At 39.6% G+C, this 21643-nt stretch overlaps 1 pseudogene; it reads right to left on the minus strand.

The window, feature by feature from the left end:
- Nucleotides 1-301: 301 nt before the first annotated feature.
- LOC129020597 (zinc finger protein 273-like) lies at nucleotides 302-19804 on the minus strand (annotated as a pseudogene).
- Between the last annotated feature and the right edge of the window lie 1839 nt (nucleotides 19805-21643).

Here is a 21643-nt window from a genome sequence, read left to right on the forward strand (position 1 = left end):
CACAAGGAATTTTTCCTCACAAACCAAACACCTCCCACTGGTCTTACTTCCAACATTGAAAACTGCACAGCAGCATGAAGTCATCATGCCTATAATCCCACAGTTTGGAAGACCAAAGTGAGAGGATCTCTTGGGGCCAGAAGTTTGAGACCAGGCTGGGCAACATAGTGAGACCTTTTTCCTACAAATAATCAAAAAATTAGCCAGACATGGTAGTGCATGTCTCTAGTCCCAGCTACTAGGGATGCTGAGGTGAAAGGATCACTTGAGCCCAGGAGGCTGAGGCTACAGTGAGCCAAAATCATGCCAGTGCACTCCAACCTGGATGATAGAGTAAGATCCTGTCTAGAAACAATAAATACATTTAAGTATACTAAAATTATACACTGTGTGTTTTCTGACCACCACTGAATAAAACTAGGAATTAAAAGCAAAAGTAAAACTGGCAAATCCAAAAGTATATAAAACTAAGTATATAAAACTCTTCAACATATTCTTGCTCAGGGGTCAAAATTTTAATTTTTCAAAGGTATCGATACAACCTACAGTGGTGAACAAATTTAATATAATAGCAATCTCAATAGTACAGTTTTTAACAGAAATAATATGCTTTGGCTGTGTCCCCACCCAAATCTCATCTTGTATTGTAGCTCCCATAATTCTCTTGTGTCATGAGAGAGACAGGGTAAGCCAATTAAATCACAAAAGTGGGTCTTTCCTGTGCTGTTCTTGTGATAGTGAATAAGTTCCAGGAGATCTGATGGGCTTATAGAGGGGAGTTCCTCTGCTAACGCCCTCTTGCCTTCCACCATGTAAGACATGACTTGCTCCTCCTTTGCCTTGTGCCATGATTGTGAAGCCTCTCCAGCCATGTGGAAGTGTGTACCAATTAAACCTCTTTTCTTTATAAATTACCCAGTCTTGGGTATGTTCTTATTAGTAGCATGAGAACAGACCAATCAATGCAATAAATCTTGTATAAAAGTTTAAACCTTGATTACAACTATAGCCAGAAACCCATGAAAAAGAACAAGGAGGCATTATACTTTCTGATTTCAAAACATACTAAAAGCTAAAATAAAAACAATGTGGTACTGAAACAAAGACAGATAAACAGATGAAACAACAGAATATGAGTGAAGAAATGAACCCTCCTTTAAAAGATCAAATGATCTTGCCTAAAGTTGCCATGAGCGCATAATAGAGAAAAGATAATCTCTTCAAAAGTAATGTTGAAAACTGGATATCAACAATGATAAAATAAAGCTGGATTATTTCCTTGAACCATATATAAAAAATATTTTAAATAAAATACTTAGACATAAAAAACAACCAATTTTTTAGAAATAAATATAGAAGAAAAACCTGACACTGGTCTTGGCAACATTTCTTTACATATGACATTACATGCATCAGTAACAAATAATGGAAAATTTAACTGCATTATACTTCAAAATTTTTGCACCCAAATAAAACATTCAATAGGGTGACAATGCCTCATAGAAAATGTGTGAAAATATTTGCAAATCACATGATAGGAGTTACTATTCAGAATATATAAACAAGTCTTAGAACTCAACAATACATTTCAAGTTGATTTAGAAATGGCCAAATAATTAAACAAAATTTTTATCAAAAATGTACACAAATAAGAAAAGCATTTAAAAGAACTTGTAAAATTACTATTTTGTAGAGAAATGCATAAAAACCACAATAAAAACCAAAATCATCTCACACTCATCAGAATGGCCACTATAATTTTTTTATTTTTTATTTATTTTTTTAGACAGAGTCTCACTCTGTTGCCAAGGCTGGAATGCACCGGTGAGATCTCAGCTCACTGCAACCTCCGCCTCCTGGGTACAAGCGATTCTCCTGCCTCAGCCTCCTGAGTACCTGGGAATACAGGCACCTGCCACCACGCACAGATAATTTTTTTTTTATTATTTTTTTTTAGTAGAGATGGGGTTTCACCATATTGGCCAGGCTGGTCTTGAACTCCTTGCCCTTGTGATCTGCCTGCCTCAGCCTCTCAAAGTGCTAAGATTACAGGCATGAGTGACAGTGCCTGGTCTAGAATGGCCACTATAATTTTTTTAGAAAACACCAAATCTGGCTGGGTGTGGTGGCTCACACCTGTAATCCTGGCATATTGGGAGGCTGAGGTGGGTGGCTCACCTGAGGTCAGGAGATAGAGACCATCCTGGCTAACATGGTAAAACCCCATCTCTACTAAAAATACAAAAATTAGCCAGGCGTGGTGGCAGGCGCCTGTAGTCCCAGCTACTTGGGAGGCTGAGGCAGCAGAATGGTGTGAAGCCAGGAGGCAGAGCTTACAGTGAGCCAAGATCGTGCCACTGCACTTCAGCCTGGGTGACAGAGCAAGACTGTCTCAAAAAAAAAACAAAAAACAAAAAAAACTCACTAAATCTGAATCTGTTGAAGATGCAATGAACATGAAACCCATGTTGATTGTTGGTGAAAATCAGGAGTGTAGCCATTATTTTAAAGTGTTATAAATGTACTTCAAATAATTAAAAATAAAATTATAAAATACAGCAATCTCATTTATGAATCTGTATCTATAACATGCAACACAGGACCTGGAAGACAAATTTGAACAATCATGTTTATTGTATTAGTATTCACAAAAGTCAAAAGGCTGAAGTAACCCAAATGTCTTTTTATTTGGAAATACATTGAAAAATGTAATACATAAATACAATGAAATATTATTCAGCCTTACAAAATCTTGTCATGTTTGAAGATTGAGAATATTATGTCCCCTGAAATAAGCCAGTAACAAAATAATGAATAGTATATAATTCCACTAGCATGAGATATTTTAAGTAGTCACACTCATAAAAACAGAAAGTGAAATGGTGTTTGTCTAGGGCTAGAGAGAGGGTAAAATGGGTTGTTGTTATTTAATGGGTATTGAGTTTTAGTTTTACAAGATGGAAAATTTCGAGAAGTCTCTTGTATGTTAAGTACAATGTGAAAGTACTTAACATGCCGGAAATATATGCCATTTTTTTGAAACAGGGTTTACTCTGTCACCCAAGCTGGATTGCAGTGGTACAACTATGGCTCACTTCAGCCTCAAACTCACAGGTTCAAGTAATCCTCCCCGCTCAATCTCCCAAATAGCTACAACCACAGGTGCACACCCCCATGGCTGCCTGTTAAATTTTTTTGTTTGTTTTTTTTTGCAGAGAGCGGGTCTTTATATGTTGCCCAGGCTGGTCTCAACATTTTGGGCTCAAGCGATCCTTCTGACTTGGTCTCCCAAAATCCTGTTATTATAGATGTGAGCCACCACCATGCCTAGCCCTGAAATGTACACATAGATAGATTAAAGATAAATTTTAGGCCAGGCACGGTGGCTCAACCCTATAATCCCAGCACATTGGGAGCCTGAGGTGGGCAGATCACTTGAGGTCAGGAGTTCGAGACCAGCCTGGCCAACGTGGTGAAACCCCATCTCTTTTAAAAATACAAAAATTAGCTGGGTGTTGTTGCCTATGGCTATAATCCCAGCTACTCAGGAGGCTGAGGCAGGAGAATTGCTTGAACTCAGCAGGCCAAGGTTGCAGGGAGGCAAAGGTTGCAATGAGCCAAGATTATGCCACTGCAGTCCAGTCTGGGCAACAGAGCAAGACTCCATCTCAAAAAAAGATGGTAAATTTTATGTTATCTGTTTTTTCAACAATAAATGTTTTAAGGGAAAAACTGAAAAAAATACAGAATTATAAATCCATTCAAAAATTACCTTCAAATCACAAAAGTTTTTAACACAAAAAAAAATATATTCAATATTAAACACATGGTGAAAATAAGACTATTTCCATGACTACTCAGACAAAACCACTAAAAATCAGCTAAAAAATATATACATGATAAGCGATAACCAAAATTGGGGTATAGATAAAAACACACAACTATATAATCTGATCATGATAGAAATATGAATGAATGAATGGTTTATCTCTTTTTTTTCCCATGAGATGAAGTCTTGCTCTGTCACCCAAGCCGGAGTGCAATGGCATGATCTTGGCTCACTGAAAACTCTGCCTCCTGGGTTCAAGCAATTCTCCTGCTCAGCCTCCCGAGTAGCTGGGATTACAGGTACAGGTGCATGCCACCGTGCCCAGCTAACTTTTTGTATTTTTAGTAGAGACGGGGTTTCACCATATTGGTTAGGCTGGTCTCAGACTCCTGACCTCAGGTGATCCGCCCGCCTCAGCCTCCCAAAGTGGTGGGATTAAAGGTGAGAGCCACTGCACCCGGCCTGGATGGTTTATCTCTTAATTCAAGCCCATACTGACTTAAAGTGTAAAAACAGATTTGCAAATCGTCTAAAATTATAGTATGTAAGTAAAACAAAAAAATCACAATGAACTGATGTTAAGAAACCTACACTGAAAAAAACACTGACATGGAACTGCAAAACAATAATAAGTAAAATGTTTACTCATATAATCTGGCATGCAACATTGATGTACCATAAAAAAATTGTCTAGATAACAACAATAAGTAACTGTGTATTTATGGAAGGCAGGTATTTTGAATCATTGATAGGCACTGTGTGGCAGTAAAATTTTAGAGAAAATGCAGTATAATCATAAATAGAAGATACCAATGAGAAACATTAAATAAATAAGCATTTAAACTAGAGATCATTTTTATGTTTTAATTGTATGTTATTCTTTCATGAAACAAAACTGCTGTAATCCAACTTTAGAAGCAAGGAATAGCCTTTCATTGCTAAATTATATATATGTAATTTAATATAGATATTATTAAATATATTTTATATACATGTAATACATAGCAATATGGTTAGAGTCTCTTATATAAAACAAATATTTATAAATAAATTATGTTATTATTTAGACATAGGCTAGAGAATGTGTGTGAAAAGCTTATAATTCCTGTTTGCCTGCAGCAAACGTACATTTATAAGTAACTATATTAGTAAATATGGAGTGCCTACTAATTATCTAATTATCTTCAAACATAACATGTAAATTCTAGCTTATTGTTCCTAAATGTCTGAATCTAAAATAACAGGAAATTTGAAATAGAAAATAGAAATTAAAACCTTATAGAGTGACATTAGTAAGATGGAGAAATAAAAGATGTCTTATGTGCCTATTCCACCACAGCAAGAAAATTTGTTGGCCATCCCTGACAAAAATACCTTTATGAGAGAACCAGGCCTCATGGCTTGAACCTGTAATAACAGCTACATTATATGTTAAGGTTGGAGAATTGCTTCAGGCCAGGATTTCAAGACCAGCCTGGGTTATGTAGCAAGATCTCATCTCCAAAATAAGTGCCTTTAAGAGATCTTTAAGGTCCAGGGATGAAGTTGTGAAATTCTTCTAAGCCAAAGATTGAGGGGTGTTTTCTTCAGAAGGCAGGCTCTCATTTCAGTGGCAAACTACAGGACCCCGGTCTTGGCTACAGGACAGGAAATGGCCAACCCACCTTGGTCCCACTGAGAATTCTGAATTTACTCTGTAATTATTTCAAAATCCTTTCAGCCAGTCAGAAAGAGGTTCTTTACTTTCATAGGCCTGGAGGAAGACACTCATTTATAGCCATGCTGTCAGGCCTGCAGACCCTGGCTTTTAATGTGGTGCCTTTAGCAGTTCAAAGTCTCAGTTTCAGCTTCCTGGGCCACAGTTTATGGCCAGTTCTCTTTACCTAGAAACCAACACAGTGACCCGAGGAAATCCTCTGTGGTACTCAGTGAAAGCCATACTCATTTACATCCCAATTTAAGGTACATTATATACAGACCCAACTGCAAAAACCTGCCCTAGTGTCTGCCCTACAGAGCAAAATTTTGAAGGATATCCAGTTTGTCCAAAAATAATATGGGAATTACAACTATCCAAGCCCCTTGTGACAAGCCAACCAAAGGTGGACCCTAGTGCAGACCCAGCAATTTTGTGACCAAGCTACAACCCTTCATCGTAAACCCAGAGGGAATCCCATCACCCTGGGGGCCCAGTGAAAGAAGATCTTTACCTTCTGAAACTAGTTTATAGAAACTTGAAGAGGTGTTTGCTCCTTCAAGTTCACAGACACCAAATGCAAAATTATATTGTGCACCTTGTCAATGATTGTTTTAACATAGCACTGAAGTATGTGGCAGAATAATTAGTCAAAACAATTTTCAAAAAGCCATTGAAACTTAAGACAAATAAGTAAAAGTTTGCTGTTTGTAGATTACATGATCTTATATATAGAAAACCATAAGTAGTGCATTAAAACCTAAGTTAATAAATACATTCAGTAAATTAGCAAAATATCAAATTTACATACAAGTTATGGTCCCATATACTTAGAACAATCTATCTGATAAAATAGACAAAAAAAAAAAAAATCTTATTTACAATAGCATTAAAATAATAAATTTCTGGCTGGGCATGGTGGCTCACACCAGTAATCCCAGCACTTTGGGAGGCCAAGGAGGGTGTTTCATCTGAGGTCAGGAGTTCAAGACCAGTCTGGCCAACATGGTGAAACCGGATCTCTACTAAAAATACAAAAATTAGCTGGGAGTGGTGGCAGGTGCCTGTAATCCCAACTACTTGAAAGGCCAAGGCAAGAGAGAATCACTAGAACCTGGGAGGTGGAGTTTGCACTGAGCTGCGACCATGCCATTGCACTCTATTCTGAGCAAGAAGAGTGAAACTTCGTCTCAAAATAAATAAATAAAATAAATAAATTTCTGAGAACAAATTTGACAAAGGAGATAAAAAATCTTTAGACTGAAAGACTTTTTATTTCCTAGCTATATAAGGTAGCTAGGAAAAGAAATAGAGAAGACACAAATAAATGTAAAAATGTTTTATGTCTCTGAGTTGAAAGAATATAGATTCAATAAATATAGATTCAATAAGTTCCCTATAAAAATTCCAATGGCAAGTTTTTTCACATGACTAAAGTTCACATGAAACTATAATAAACGTTGAATAGCCAAAGCAATCTTGAGGAAAAAAACCAAAGCAGAATGACATCATATTTTATAATTCCAAACTATCTTTCAATAATATACTAAAAATAAAAAAAGGATGGAATGTGCAGAAAAATTAAAAAGTTTAATGGAACAGAAACCACTACTCCATTCATTTCAGACATGTTGCAAAAAGAGAACTTAAAAAATAGCTTAACATAGAGTTTTTGAAAATTATGCAGATATTTGTGTGTCCCTAAAAACAATGAAAAAGGAGTCAGATTGTACAGTCTTTTATATGCCACGAAGAGGACTTTGGCTCTCACTGTAAACTTGAAGGAAAATGATTGAAAGAAAAGTAGATGCTTTAGAGAATGTAAAAGCATAAGACAGAAAATGTCCCTATGTGGGAGCAAAGAAAAAAGAAAAAAAACTCAGGCTTCCAGAAACTATATCCTTTGGAAAATAGCTTCCCAAATGACATTTTAAGGACTTGCTTTCTCCTTGACCTTTGGATCTCTCATCTGTGTCATCTGTTGTACTGGCTTTCACTCTCACCTACCTGGGGGTTTGGCTACCATCTCATGTCTCTTCATATTCCAGGGCTCTTTTCCTTGCTCCAGACAGGTGATCAGGTCTGGCTTAGAGACAGCAATACCTGATTAAAAATAAGTAACATGCATCTTGCTCATATTCTCCAATTATCAACTTAGTAATGTGCTCAGTAAAGGGGATGTAATACAATATTCTAATACATTTATACCAAAATACTAATTTATAACAGAAATTTCTAAATATTTAGAAAATACTGTATATTTGTAGGTTCTTAATTCACTACCCAGTACTACTGAATAAAAAAATTGGTGGTAGCAATTAGATTTTAAGGTGGAGGCAACAATATTTTATGCCACTAAATTTTTGGAATTACCACTATCTAGAGTGAGGGATACAGATCAGCTCAGCAATGTAGAAAGTTTAGCTCAAGATGAAACATCTTGAAATTTTTTTTCTACACTGACAAATCCTTATGATTTTCTTGAAAATAGGAATTTGAAACTCATTTATGTAAAGTATAATTATAAAAAATGACCAAATTACCAAAAAAATTTCTAAAAAGAACAAAACAAAACAAAAATAAAGCCTTTAGGGTATATTAGGAATTGAGTATTGAAGTTATCCTCACCCAGGAAGACCAGGTTTCTGTAGTTCTCTAACATCACATCCCTACATAAATTCTGCTGAACAGTGTCCAGGCATTGCCACTCCTCCAGAGAGAATTGCACAGTCACATCCCTAAATGTCAGTGGTCCCTGAAAACACACACACACACACACACACACACACACATATTTACCAAGTGGTCATGGACAGAATTTTTAATTTCACTAACAGGTTCTGACTTATAGGAGTGACTGAAATTATCCAAGAAAATAATTTTTAACACAGAAATATTCTCTAATGTATTCTCTGACTCTAAAAAACAACCCCACACACATTTACCAAGTGGCCACAGGCAGAATTTTTAACGTGACTCAAGGTCAAATGAGAGAGTAGAGAACTGGTTCTGATTCACAGAAGTGACTAAAATTTAATAAAATAATTTTCAACATAGAAATATTCTCTAATGTATTTACTTTAAATTTTTTATTATACCTTAAGTTCTAGGGTACATGTGCACAACGTGCAGGTTACATATGTATACATGTGCCATGCTGGTGTGCTGCACGCATTAACTCATCATTTACATTAGGTATCTCTCCTAATGCTATCCCTCCTCCCTCCCCCCACTCCATGACAGGCCCTGGTGTGTGATGTTCCCATCCTGTGTCCAAGTGTTCTCATTGTTCAATTCCCACCTATGAGTGAGAACATGTGGTGCTTGGTTTTCTGTCCTTGTGATAGTTTGCTCAGAATGATGGTTTCCAGCTTCATCCATGTCCCTGCAAGGACATGAACTCATCCTTGTTTATGGCTGCATAGTATTCCATGGTGTATATGTGCCACATTTTCTTAATCCAGTCTATCATTGATGGACATTTGTGTTGCTTCCAAGTCTTCACTATTGTGAATAGTGCCACAATAAACATAGGTGTGCATGTGTCTTTATAGCAGCATGATTTATAATCCTCTGGGCATATACCCAGTAATAGGATGGCTGGGTCAAATGGTATTTCCAGTTCTAGATCCTTGAGGAATCACCACACTGTCTTCCACAATGGTTGAAGTAGTTTACAGTCCCACCAACAGTGTAAAAATGTTCCTATTTCTCCACATCTTCTCCAGCACCTGTTGTTTCCTTACTTGTAACTACTTGATAGAGGTTCCAAGATGGCTGAATAGGAACAACTCCAGTCTACAGCTCCCAGCATGAGTGACACAGAAGATGGGTGATTTCTGCATTTCCAACTGAGGTACCGGGTTCATCTCACTGGTGCTTGTTGGACAGTGGGTGCAGTCCATGGAGTGTGAGCCAAAGCAGGGTGGGGTGTTATCTCACCTGGGAAGCACAAGGGGTCAGGGAATTCCATTTCCTAGCCATGGGAAGCCATGACAGATAGTACCTGGAAAATCGGGATATTCCCACCCTAATACTGTACTTTTCCAATGGTCTTAGCAAACGGCACACCAGGAGATTATATTCCACGCCTGGCTTGGAGGTTCCCATGCCCACGGAGCCTCACTCACTGCTAGCACAGCAGTCTGAGATCAAACTGCAAGGTGGCAGTGACACTGGGGGAGGGGCATCCACCATTGCTGAGGCTTGAGTAAGTAAACAAAGTGGCCAGGAAGCTTGAACTGGGTCGAGTCCACTGCAGCTCAAGGAGGCCTGCCTGCCTGTGTAGACACTACCTCTGGGGACAGGGCATAGCTGAACAAAAGGCAGCAGAAACTTCTGCAGACTTAAGAGTCCATCTGACAGCTTTGAAGAGAGTAGTGGTTCTCCCAGCATGGAGTTTGAGATCTGAGAATGGACAGACTGCCTCCTCAAGTGGGTCCCTGACCCCTGAGTAACCTAACTGGGAGACACCTCCCAGTAGGGGCCAACTGACACCTCATACAGCCGGGTGCCCCTCTGAGACAAGTCTTCCAGAGGAAGGATCAGGCCATTCTGCAATATTTGCTGTTCTGCAGTCTCTGCTGGTGATACCCAGGCAAACAGGGTCTGGAGTGGACCTCCAGCAAACTCCAACAGACCTGCAGCTGAGGGTCCTGACTGTTAGAAGGAAAACTAACAAATAGAAAGGACACCTCTAATGTATTCTCTAACTCTGAGAAAAGAGAGTGGCAAAGGATCCACAACATCAGTATACATATGCTATTTTTCTGAATAAAGTATAAAATTAAGGGCATAAACACAAACTTAAATTTTTGAGTGCTATATTTACATCATACAGAATGAGTTGTGTATATTTTTTCAGATCAAAAAGACATGTTGAGTTAGAAGGTACCTCTCAAATTTTAATGTGTAGAATAAACTGGATAACTTGTTAATGCAGATTATTTTTTCAGAAGAACTGGAAAGAAGTCTGAATTTCTGAATTTCTTTCTTTTTTTTTCAGTTTCTGAATTTCTAACAAGTTCAACAGTAATGCCAATGTTTTTGGCCCAAGAATAATATTTTGTCAAACATCCAGTAAGTAAAAGACCCTGTTTTTCCTAGTATTTCTGGACCGTAAAAAATGCTGAGAGCTTTCACTTGCTAAAGACAGATATATGCAAAGAAAACCTAAGAAAGAGGGGCAGCTACCAGATAAAATGTGATGGTTTATGCACATCAGCTGCATAAAAATAATTTATAATGAAAAGACATAATTAGCTTTCTAGTAAAAAAAATCTGTCACAGAGCTCCTTAACCAAGTGAATCATTAACATTAACTGCATTAGGACAAATTTTTTTGATGTGCTGATGCACAAAAGGACATAGCATCATCACTGTGACATTTTCCCCCAAAAGTAAATTGTAGTCTGAGTTTAACCATAAAGAACCATCAGTTTTATACCAAGTTCAAGACACAGGTATCTCCCATGTTCTGTCATTTTTAATAGTGATTTTAAGTAGTCTTTCTTTAGCACTCTAGAAAGCAGGTATTTTCTAATTTTTTTTTCAGGACTTTCTGGGTAATAAATGCCATCCTCTTTAAATAAACATTTTCTTAATCCTGTACTGCATAGTTAATGAAGAACACAGATGGAAACTCAACATTACAAGTTTTCCATCTTTACTAAGAACCCCTTTCTTCTCCAGTAGGAATCTTGAGTATTCACACCTTCCCAGCCACAAAGGGAACATTTTTAATACAGGTAGATTATAAATTCATGAAAAGAATTCTGCGTGGCATATAAGAAGCCGTGATGTAGAAGGCTTTGGTATATGAGAAAAAACATATTTTTCAGAGACCCTTGACTATCATAAGAATTTTTTAAAGTAGTTAAACTCATTAGGGAGGAAAAACACAAGTAGAGAAGTAAAGGTTTGCATGTAAAAATGCATGGCATTTCAGAAGGCAGAGTGGACACAGCTCTTGATATGAGACATGTTAAGCTGAAAAAAAAAAAGCAATTTTTTCCTCTTTCTCCTCTGGAATTCCTACTCAGATGAAATTTTCTGCACAAATTACACCAGCATCTTGAGAATATGCCTTAAAAGGTGTCAGCACCACCCATTTACCTGCTATCACCACACCCACAGGCAGAAGGACCAAGACCTGCAGAAAAATTCCATCCTTTTCTGTCCTTTATACCAGAAGAGATTCAGGAACAATGAGCTGTTCCATGAAGATAAAAATATGTTTCTTCTTTTCTGTCCTCAGGTGCCACAGACAGCAGAAATTTCTGCTACAGTAATGGTAATACGGGCCACACTGCCTTGTCTCTCCCAAACCCAAACAGAACAGGCCCTGTGACCACCCTTTAGTGCAAAGGTTTCTACCTTAAGTCTCATGAATGTCTTGAACCCTTCATTGTTGATTCTGGCCTCACCTTGGAATTATATGAGAGACTTAACTAAAACAACAAGTATGATTCCACCTAAAACAATAAACAAAACCTGCAAAAAAAGCACAAATGATTTTTCTGCAAATTGACCATGTAATCCTAATTAGAGGTCTGGGCTTATAACCACTTAGCTAGGCATTGGCTCTCACGCTTTAGTGAGCTTATAAATCACTTGCTAATTTTGGCCCCACTCTTTGTAATGTGATTCTGCAGGTTTGAAAAGGGTCCAAAAATGAATGTTTTAAACAAGTCCCCTGTCAATGTTGATGTTGCTCCCCCTGGGCTCATGATCAGCATTAGTTAGAGAAAGCAGGTACAGCACAGAGTCCCTTACACTCAGCGCTCCTCACAACACAAATACTTTTAGGGCAAACGAAGACAACCACTGTCCATCCTAAAGTATCATATTCTTTGCTGGCTCTGTAGAGCATACAGAGGAAATAGAAAGCAGTAATGTCTGAATAAGTCTGAGTTTTAATAACAACATGTACAAATGTACTGATGGCATGTTTATTAAACATTGGGCTCTATGTGCTCAAGAGTATGTTACAGAGCACTGTGCTGGGAATAACACATTATGTGACTTAATCCTCATAACACCCTGGGAGTTGGTACCAAGTGCTTAATAATTCCCAGTATTTAGATAAATGGCACAGCATTTTAATATTTTTTCTCTGTCATTAATTTTTTAAAAAAATGTATAGAAGAAAAGCTAAATAGATAGATGAGAGGGATAAAGGAAAAATTTAATGTAGATTAGAGGAATTTTTATTGTGTTTATATTTAATTTTTTGTGACTTGTGGAGCAACTACTGATTTGTAAGAATAGAAAACAAGTTGCTAAATGGATGTCTCTGCAAGCACTGTTTTTAACAAAAAAATTAAAAATTAAGACCCAAAAATACATACATTATTCCCATTTGTCTGCTTTTGGATTTCAGGAAATTGTGAACACCACCTCTACAAAGGCAGCAGGATTCACCAACCAAAAGTCTGGTCTTATTAAATCAGTTCTTTGAGGCAAGACTCCACAGAGGGGACAGGCCTAAATAAAGCCCCCAAGTAGGGTGAATCTAAACAGAACTGGAGCAGGGAGTGGAGCCTATGTAGAATTCTGTTCTCTATGACACGAGGGTACTTCCAGTTCTGTTTCCTAAGCTTACCTAAGAAAAACAAATCCCAGAGTTTGTGTAACTTTAATCTTTTTTAGCTACTACCCTGTCAATTTTATAATATATACTAATAATCCATTTAAACAAATATCTTAAGGATATGTAGAATAATCTTATTAGAAAATAAATATGTATTACCAAAGTAAAAGAAATAATAATAATAACAATTCTGCCCATAAACATTCCTTCAGGTGATGACATCAGAAGCCACAATATAAATATTTTTTATTTGGTCGCTTACAGCCCAAAAAACCCCAAGTTTTTTTTACAAATCTATTTATTGTATCAACCATATGATGCTTAATTCATCATTTATCCAGTTGCTAGTCTGGACTAAAAGTTCATGGATGGTAGTAGAACAGGAATTAAAAGAAATTAAAGAATGTGTAAGCAAAAACTCAGTTATACATAAGAAAACCCAATTCCCCCTGAGGAAGAGAAAGATCTGGAGTCCTTTAAAAATTAACTGCCTATTTTTCTGTGGCCAGTGAGCCTAATCTCTCCCTTTCCCAGGCATTGTGAAGACCATTTCTCTAGCTGTGCAGCTGCAAGGTCACTAGACAGATAAACTCAAGTCATAAAACATGTTTTTCCTTGAAAAGTGGGAAGTGATGTAATGCATATCTCAATTAATTGAATAACTGTCTTTGTTTCTCACTTCTGTAATATGCTTCCCCCTGCACAGATCTCCTCCTGCCCCACAAAATGCTTAAAAGATAACTTAACTCTGTTCAAGGCTCAGTCCTTTTGGATGTTAATCCGACTGGGTTGGTGCACCTAAATAATAAATCCTCCTCAACCCCTCAGTCTGATTCCTAAGTTATCCCACAACAGTAGGGACCATGACTGCTTCATCTATTATTCTAATGGCCATATAAGATGGAAGCATTTAGTTTATCTGTTTGAATCTCCAGAACAACTTCTTTTCCTCCCAAGTACCAGGAATCTGAAGAAACTGTTATCTGGATACCAACCAAAGACATGCCTTGAATTCTTGACCTCGTGATCCACCCACCTCGACCTCCCAAAGTGCTGGGATTGCAGGTATGAGCCACTGCACCCAGCTGAAGATCCAGTTTTATTCTTCAGTATGTGGCTTCCCAATTATCCTGGCACCATTTATTGAATAGGGTGTTCTTTCCCCACTTTATACCTTTGTTTACTTTGTCAAAGATCAGTTGGCTGTAAGTATTTGGGTTTATTTCTGGTTTCGCTATTCTGTTTCATTGGTCTACATGTCTATTTTTATATACAATGCTGTTTCGGTAACTATAGCCTTATAGCATAGTTTGAAGTCAGATAATGTGATGCCTTCAGATTTGTGTGTTTTTGGTTTTCTTTTTTTTTTTTTCTTCATTTTGCTTTGACTATGGAGGCTCTCTTTTTAATTTATATAAATTTTAGGATTTTTTTTAGTTCTGTGAAGAATGATAATGTTATTTTGATGGAAAATACATTGAATTTGTAGATTGCTTTTTGTAGGTTGATCATTGTCACAACAGGATTGCTATCCATCCGTAAGCATGAAATATGTTTCCATTTGTTTTTGTTGTCTATGATTTCTTTCAGCAACGTTTTGTAGTTTTTCTTGTAAAAATCTTTCACTACCTTGGTTAGACATATTCCTAATTATTTTTTTTTGCAGCTATTTTAAAATGATGGGTTCTTAATTCTTAGTTTGGTCACTGTCAGTGTACACCAGTGCCACCAATTTGTGCACATTGATTTTGTATCCTGAAATTTTACTGAATTTATGTATCAGATCAAAAAGTTTTTTTTTTTTTCTTTTTAAGACAAGGTCTTACTCTGTCACCCAGGCTGGAGTGCAGTGGCATGATCTTGGCTCACTGCAACATCTGCCTCCTGGGTTCAAGTGATTCTCCTGTCTCAGCCTCCCTTAGCTGGGATTACAGCCACTCACCACCATGCCCAGCTAATTTTTGTATTCTTAGTAGAGACAGGGTTTCTTCATGTTGTTCAGGCTGGTCTCGAACTCCTGACCTCAGGTGACCCGCCTGCCTCATCTCCCAAAGTGCTGGGATTACAGGTGTGAACCACTGTGCCCGGCCCAAAAATATTCTTAACAGGACCTAAAGAATCTATTTTAAAATTCATATGGAACAAAAAAAAAAACCAGCCCAAATAGCCAAGGCAATCCTAAGCAAAAGGAACAGAGGTAGAGGCCTTACATTACCAAACTTCAAACTATACTACAGGGCTACAGTAACAAAAGCAGCATGCTACTGGTACAAAAACAGGCACAGAGACCAAAACAACAGATTAAAGCACCCCAAAATTATTCTGCACACCTACAACCATCTGATCTTTGACAAAGCTGACAAGATGAATTTGAAAAAAATTCCCTATTTAATAAATTTTGCTGGAATAACTAGCTAGCACTATGTAGAAGATTGAAACTGGACCCCTCTCTTACACTATATATAAAAATCAAGATTGATTAGGCCAGGTACCGTGGCTCATGTCTATAATCCCAGTGTTTTGGGAGGCCAAGGTGGGCAGATCACCTGAGGTCAGGAGTTCGAGACGAGCCTGGCCAATATGGTGAAACTCTGTCTCTACTAAAAATACAAAAATTAGCTAGGCGTAGTGGTGGGCACCTGTAATCCCAGCTACTCAGGAGGCTGAGGCAGGAGAATTGCTTGAACTCGGGAGGCAGAGGTTGCAGTGAGCCAAGATAGCACCACCACACTCCAGCCTGGGTGACAGAGCAAGACTCCATCTCAGTGAGGAAAAAAAAGAAAAAGGAAAAGCAGGCAAAAGACATCAACAGATGCTTTTCAAAAAAAGACATACATGTGGTTAACAAGCATATAAAAAATGCTCATCACTAATCATTACAGAAATGCAAAGAAAAACCACAATGAGGCATTATCTCACACAACTATGAATGGCTATTACTAAAAAGTGAAAAATATCACAGATGCTGGCAAGGTTGTAAAAGGAATGCTTATACACTGCTGATGGGAGTGTGAATTAGTTCAACCACTATGAAAAGCAATGTAGTGATGCCTCATATAAGTAAAAACAGAATTACCATTTGACCCAGCAACCTCGTAATTGGGTATATACCCAAAGAAATATAAATTATTCCATCATAAAAACACATGCACATGCATGTTCGTTGCAGCACTATTCACAATAGCAAAGACATGGAATCAACCTAAATGCCTATCAGTGGTAGACTGGATAAAGAAAACATGGTATGGGCAGGTACGGTGGCTCATGCCTGTAATCCAACACTTTGGGATGCCAAAGCAGATAGACTGCCAGAGCTCAGGAGTTTGAGAGCAGCCTGAGCAACATGGCAAAACCTCATGTCTACAAAAAATAGAAAAAGAAAAAAATAGTGGGTGTGGTGGCATGTGAGTGTAGTCCCAGCTACTTGGAGGGCTGAGGTAGGAGGACTGATTGAGCTCAGGAGATTGAGGCTGCATTGAGCCTAAATCACACCACTCCACTTCAGCCTGGGTGAAAGAGTAAGACCCTTTTTTCAAATATAAATAAAATAAAAGATTTAATAAAAACAAATTATGGTACATAAGTATCTTGGAATACAGTGTGGGCATAAAAACAAAAAACGAACAAGAAACAAAATCATGTCCTTCATAGCAACATGGATGGAGCCAGAGACCATTATTCTTAGAAAACTAATACAGAGACAGTAATCCTAGCACTTTGGGAGGCCGAGGTGGGTGGATCACCTGAGGTCAGTAGTTCAAGACCAGCCTGGCCAATATGATGAAACCCCATCTCTATAAAAATACAAAAATTAACTGGGTATGGTGGCAGGCACCTGTAATCCCAGCTACTTGGGAGGCTGAGGCAGGAGAATCGCTTGAACCAGGGAGGTGGAGGTTGCACTGAACCAAGATTGTGCCACTGCACTTCAGCCTGGGTGACAGAGCGAGACTCCGTCTCAAAAAATAATAATAATAAATAAATACATTTTACCATTTATAAGAGCTAAATAACAAGAACACAGACACAAAGAGGAGAACAGACACTGAGGGCAAGTTGATGGTGGATGATGGGAGGACAAAAAAGGTCAGAAAAAACACCTACTTGGTGCAATGTTTAGTATCTCAGTGACAATATAATCTGCATACCAAACCCTCATGACACAATTTTACCTATATAACAAACCTGCACGTGTACTTAGGAACAAAAAATAAAAGTTAAAAGGAAAAAAATCCATAAGTTTGTTTGGGAAAGTGCAATGTAGGTGATAGGACTGGTTTGTGCTACAGATAGTAGCCCAGGTGTGACTCTACTCTGATTTATTTCTGGTTTCATGCAGGCAGATGAGATTATGAACAAGTGGTCCAGAACCCTACGTTGGTGGAGAAAACAGGCTGCTGCTGCAGATTCAGTGTCTGGGGAAGGGATATGCTAGGAGACTTGGAGACACTTGTGGGTTTTTGGCAAGAAACATTAGGATCAAAAATGCTGTGGTGAAATTCCTGAGGGTGGTGTCTAGCTCTGGGAGTGGTGTAGACACCTCAATGTCTAGTGGGTGTGTTTGTGAGTGGGTAGAAATCCTGTGCTGGCAGCTGTGGAAAAAGGGAATCTGCTATCAGAGCTTCTTTCCTTTAAGTTTTCAGTTCTCTCTCACCCTGGGAGGAGACCTAGAATCACAAAACAATGGTCACTGTGAAAGAAAAGCAGAGCCTCCCAGAGTTTCATTCCAGGCCAAATCTGTAGAGTTTGCTGAACACCAAGATTCTCCAACATCAACTCATTATCTAAAATTTGCATTCTGACACCACCTATTCAGCACAGACCCTGATTCAGGGCTCAGTCCCACAGTATTCTCCTTACTGCAGATGTCAGAACAAACCCAATGAACCCATCTATGCTCCTGAGCTACTGTTTAAAAATCAGGGACTCCTGGGCCATGTCACTTTGGGAGGCCGAGGCAGGCGGGTCACCTGAGGTTAGGAGTTCGAGACCAGCCTAGCCCACGTGAAACCTCGTCTCTACTAAAAATACAATTAGCCAGGCGTGGTGGCAGGTGCCTGTAATCCCAGCTATTCGGGAGGCTGAGACAGGAGAATCGCTTGAACCTGTGAGGCGGAGGTTGCAATAAGCGGAAATCTCACCCCTGCACTCCACCCTGGGCGACAGAGTGAAAATTTCTCAAAAAAAAAAAAAAAAAAAAAACAGCAGAAAATTACTCTCCTGTGGAGTGTGAAAATAATTAAGTGGCAGGCAACTAGGCTGAGGTGGCTCTGGTCCCTGGATTTCTACTTTAAAGAAATTTAACTTAAATGCATGTTTTTTATTTTGTTTTTTGAGATGGAGTTTCAAAAAACACAGGCTGGAGTGCAATGGCGCAATCTCGGCCCACCGTAACCTGCACCTCCTGGGTTCAAGCAATTCTTCTGCCTCAGCCTCCCAAGTAGCTGGGATTACAGGCATGCACCATCACACCCGGATAATTTTGTATTTTTAGTAGAAACGGGGTTTCTCCATGTTGGTAAGGCTGGTCTTGAACTCCCGACAGATGACCCATCCACCTGGGCCTCCCAAAGTGCTAGGATTACAGGCGTGAGCCACAGCGCCTGGCCTCAAATGCGTGTTTTTATAAATTACTAAACTGGGAGAAACAAAATTGAGGCTTAGCCAACTATAAACTGCCAATTAACCTCTGATTATATAACCAAGAAATGTCCACCTTGATTGTACAAATTAAGAAACTATGTTAACTGTACCTAGCCAATTATTGAATTTAGTTTTCTTTATCGCACCTTATAAAAGTGTTTTCTTCAAGCCCCTGGTATGGACGACAAACCATAGCTGGGTACTCTACAATTTTTTTTTTTTTTTTTTTTTTTTTTGAGACGGAGTTTCGCTCCGTTGCCAGGCTGGAGTGCAGTGGCGCCATCTTGGCTCACTGCAACCTCTGACTTACTGGTTCAAGTGAGTCTCCTGCCTCAGCCTCCCTAGTAGCTGCGATTACAGGCAGGTGACACCACGCCCGGCTAATTTTTGTATTTTTAGTAGAGACAGGGTTTCACTATATTGGCCAGGATGGTCTTGATCTCCTGACCTTCTGATCCGCCTGCCTCGGCCTCCAAAGTGCTGGGATTACAGGCGTGAGCCCCCGCATCCAGCCTACAATTTTTGAATCACTCGTTAAATTCTTTAATATTTTTGCAGTGACTTTTGTACATTTTCAGTAAGAGAAAAGGACTCAGAACCCCACAGACCAAAGCTCTTCCCATTCATGAACCCCGCACCCCGAGTCAGGATTCTCCCCTGATTACCCTCCCATGGTCCCTGAACAATCTGGAAGAGACCTGAGCTGCGGGTGCAGAGCTCCCCAGAGAGGGCTCCAGGCCAGGGCACAGTCACTGCGCAGGGAAGAGACATGACTCCCGGGGTCCCGGCTTTCAAAGCAGCCGCCATCGTATGGCTGAAGGGGACTGAGGCCGAGCTGGCCAAGGAAAACTCTGGCGCAGATTGTGGAGCTCACTGCAAGGAGGCTTGAGTCCCCCCACAGCCCCTTCCCCTCTCCTGGGATGTCGGACCTAGCACTCTCACCATTTCTAGGCTTCCAGGGGGTACCTGGCGTCTTAGCTGGGGATCTCCCAATACCTGCAGGTCACAGGGCCACAGAGACTGGGCCTCTAGGAGCAAAGAACATAGACAAGGGAAGATAAGACCCGCAGCTCCCACCTCAGCGAGAGACAAAGTCCCAGGCAAACCTGGAAGCCGCCCCGTCCGCTGAAGCTGCGTGTCTCATTGGACGGTTTCCAGCCCAGCGGCCCTGATTGGATAACGTTTAAGGCCCCGCCCCTTCAGGCCTTGAGTGACAGGAGATGTGATCAGATGTTGGCCTGAATGAAGAAAGAGTGACAGCCTAAGCTGCAGCCTTTTCAGACAAGGCTTCTTCCCGGAGCTGAGCCAGTCCCAACCCAGAGATATTTGCATTTAACCTTGCCTGTAAGGTCATATGCGTTTATACATAATACATTATATGGCCGGGAGAGGTGGCACATGTCTGTAGTCCCAGCTACTCGGGAGGCTGAGGCAGGAGAATCGCTTGAACCTGGGAGGCGGAGGTTGCAGTGAGCCGAGATCACTTTGAACTCCAGACTGGGCAACAAAAGCAAAACTAAACTCTGTCCAAAAAATAAGGAGGCAATCTTCTGAAATAGAATGTGAGCCAAAGTTGATTTTTAAATTTTCAAGTAGACAAACTTTAAAAAGAAAGAACAGGTCAAACTGATTGTAACAATTTCAGTAACCAAATATATCCAAAATATTACTATATGAGCAATGTATAATTATTAATGTAGCATGTATATATTTGGAACTGTATCTTTGGAACTAAGTCTTGGTGTTTTGTTTGTTTGTTTGTTTTGAGATGGAGTTTCGCTTTCCTTGCCCAGGCTGGAGTGCAATGGCATGATCTCGGCTCACCGCAACCTCTGCCTTCTGGGTTCAAGCGATTCTCCTGCCTCAGCCTCCTGAGTAGCTGGGATTACAGGCATGTGCCACCATGCCTGGCTAATTTTTGTATTTTTATTAGAGACGGGGTTTCTTCATGTCGGTCAGGCTGGTCTGGAACTCCCCACCTCAGGTGATCCACCCGCCTCGGCCTCCCAAAATGCTGGGATTACAGGCGTGAGCCACCGCGCATGGGCTACTTATCTGTTTTTTGCCTTTCCAGCATATCACAGTGTAGACCCAGCCACATTCCAGGTACTCAGGAGCCACAGGTGAAGTGCAGCTCTGATGTTGGGTGGGTAAAGGGCCTGAACGAATTTATTCTGCCAGTGTGAAGGAAGGGCCTCTTCCTAACAACATCTCTCTTCAGTTTGAAGGATGGAAAAGATAGTGGCCATAGAAGGAGCAGAGGGCAGCAGGAATAAATTAACCACAAGTAGACAACTGCTGGCCACCTTTGGCCCACCTTCCTTCCAGAGATCAGAAAGGGAACAAAGGATGATAGGTCCGGAGGAGAAGAAAACTCCAAGTCTTCATATCTGTGCATACTCTTGACCTGCAATGTTTATATATAGAGAAAATATATTAAATACAAACACATTTTGCTATTTGGCCTTGAACCTAATCATCAGGCCTCCTGGATTGAAGTGATTCTCGTGCCTCAGCCTCCGGAATAGCTAGGATTACAGGCAAGTACCACCATGCTCAGCTAATATTTTTGTATTTTTAGTAGAGTTGGGGTTTTGCCGTGTAAGCCAGACTGGTCTTGAGCTCCTCGCCTCAAGGGATCCACCCACCTCAGCCTCCCAAAATGCTGGAATTACAGGCATAAGCCACTGTGCCTGGCTATGATATATTTTTACATTTATGGTGTAGGTGATGTGTCCTTCTTCTCTGTCAGGTTCCTGCCAAAATGTGGGATGATGACATATCCCTGGACCTAGTACCTAGGTAATGTGACTCTTGTATGTTGCAGAGGCCCCACAAAATTTGAGTAGTGTGTCATATGACTAGACCAAACACCTAGAAGATG

The sequence above is a fragment of the Pongo pygmaeus genome, chromosome 20 (genome assembly GCF_028885625.2).
Source record: "Pongo pygmaeus isolate AG05252 chromosome 20, NHGRI_mPonPyg2-v2.0_pri, whole genome shotgun sequence".
NCBI classification, from domain to species: Eukaryota; Metazoa; Chordata; class Mammalia; order Primates; family Hominidae; genus Pongo; species Pongo pygmaeus.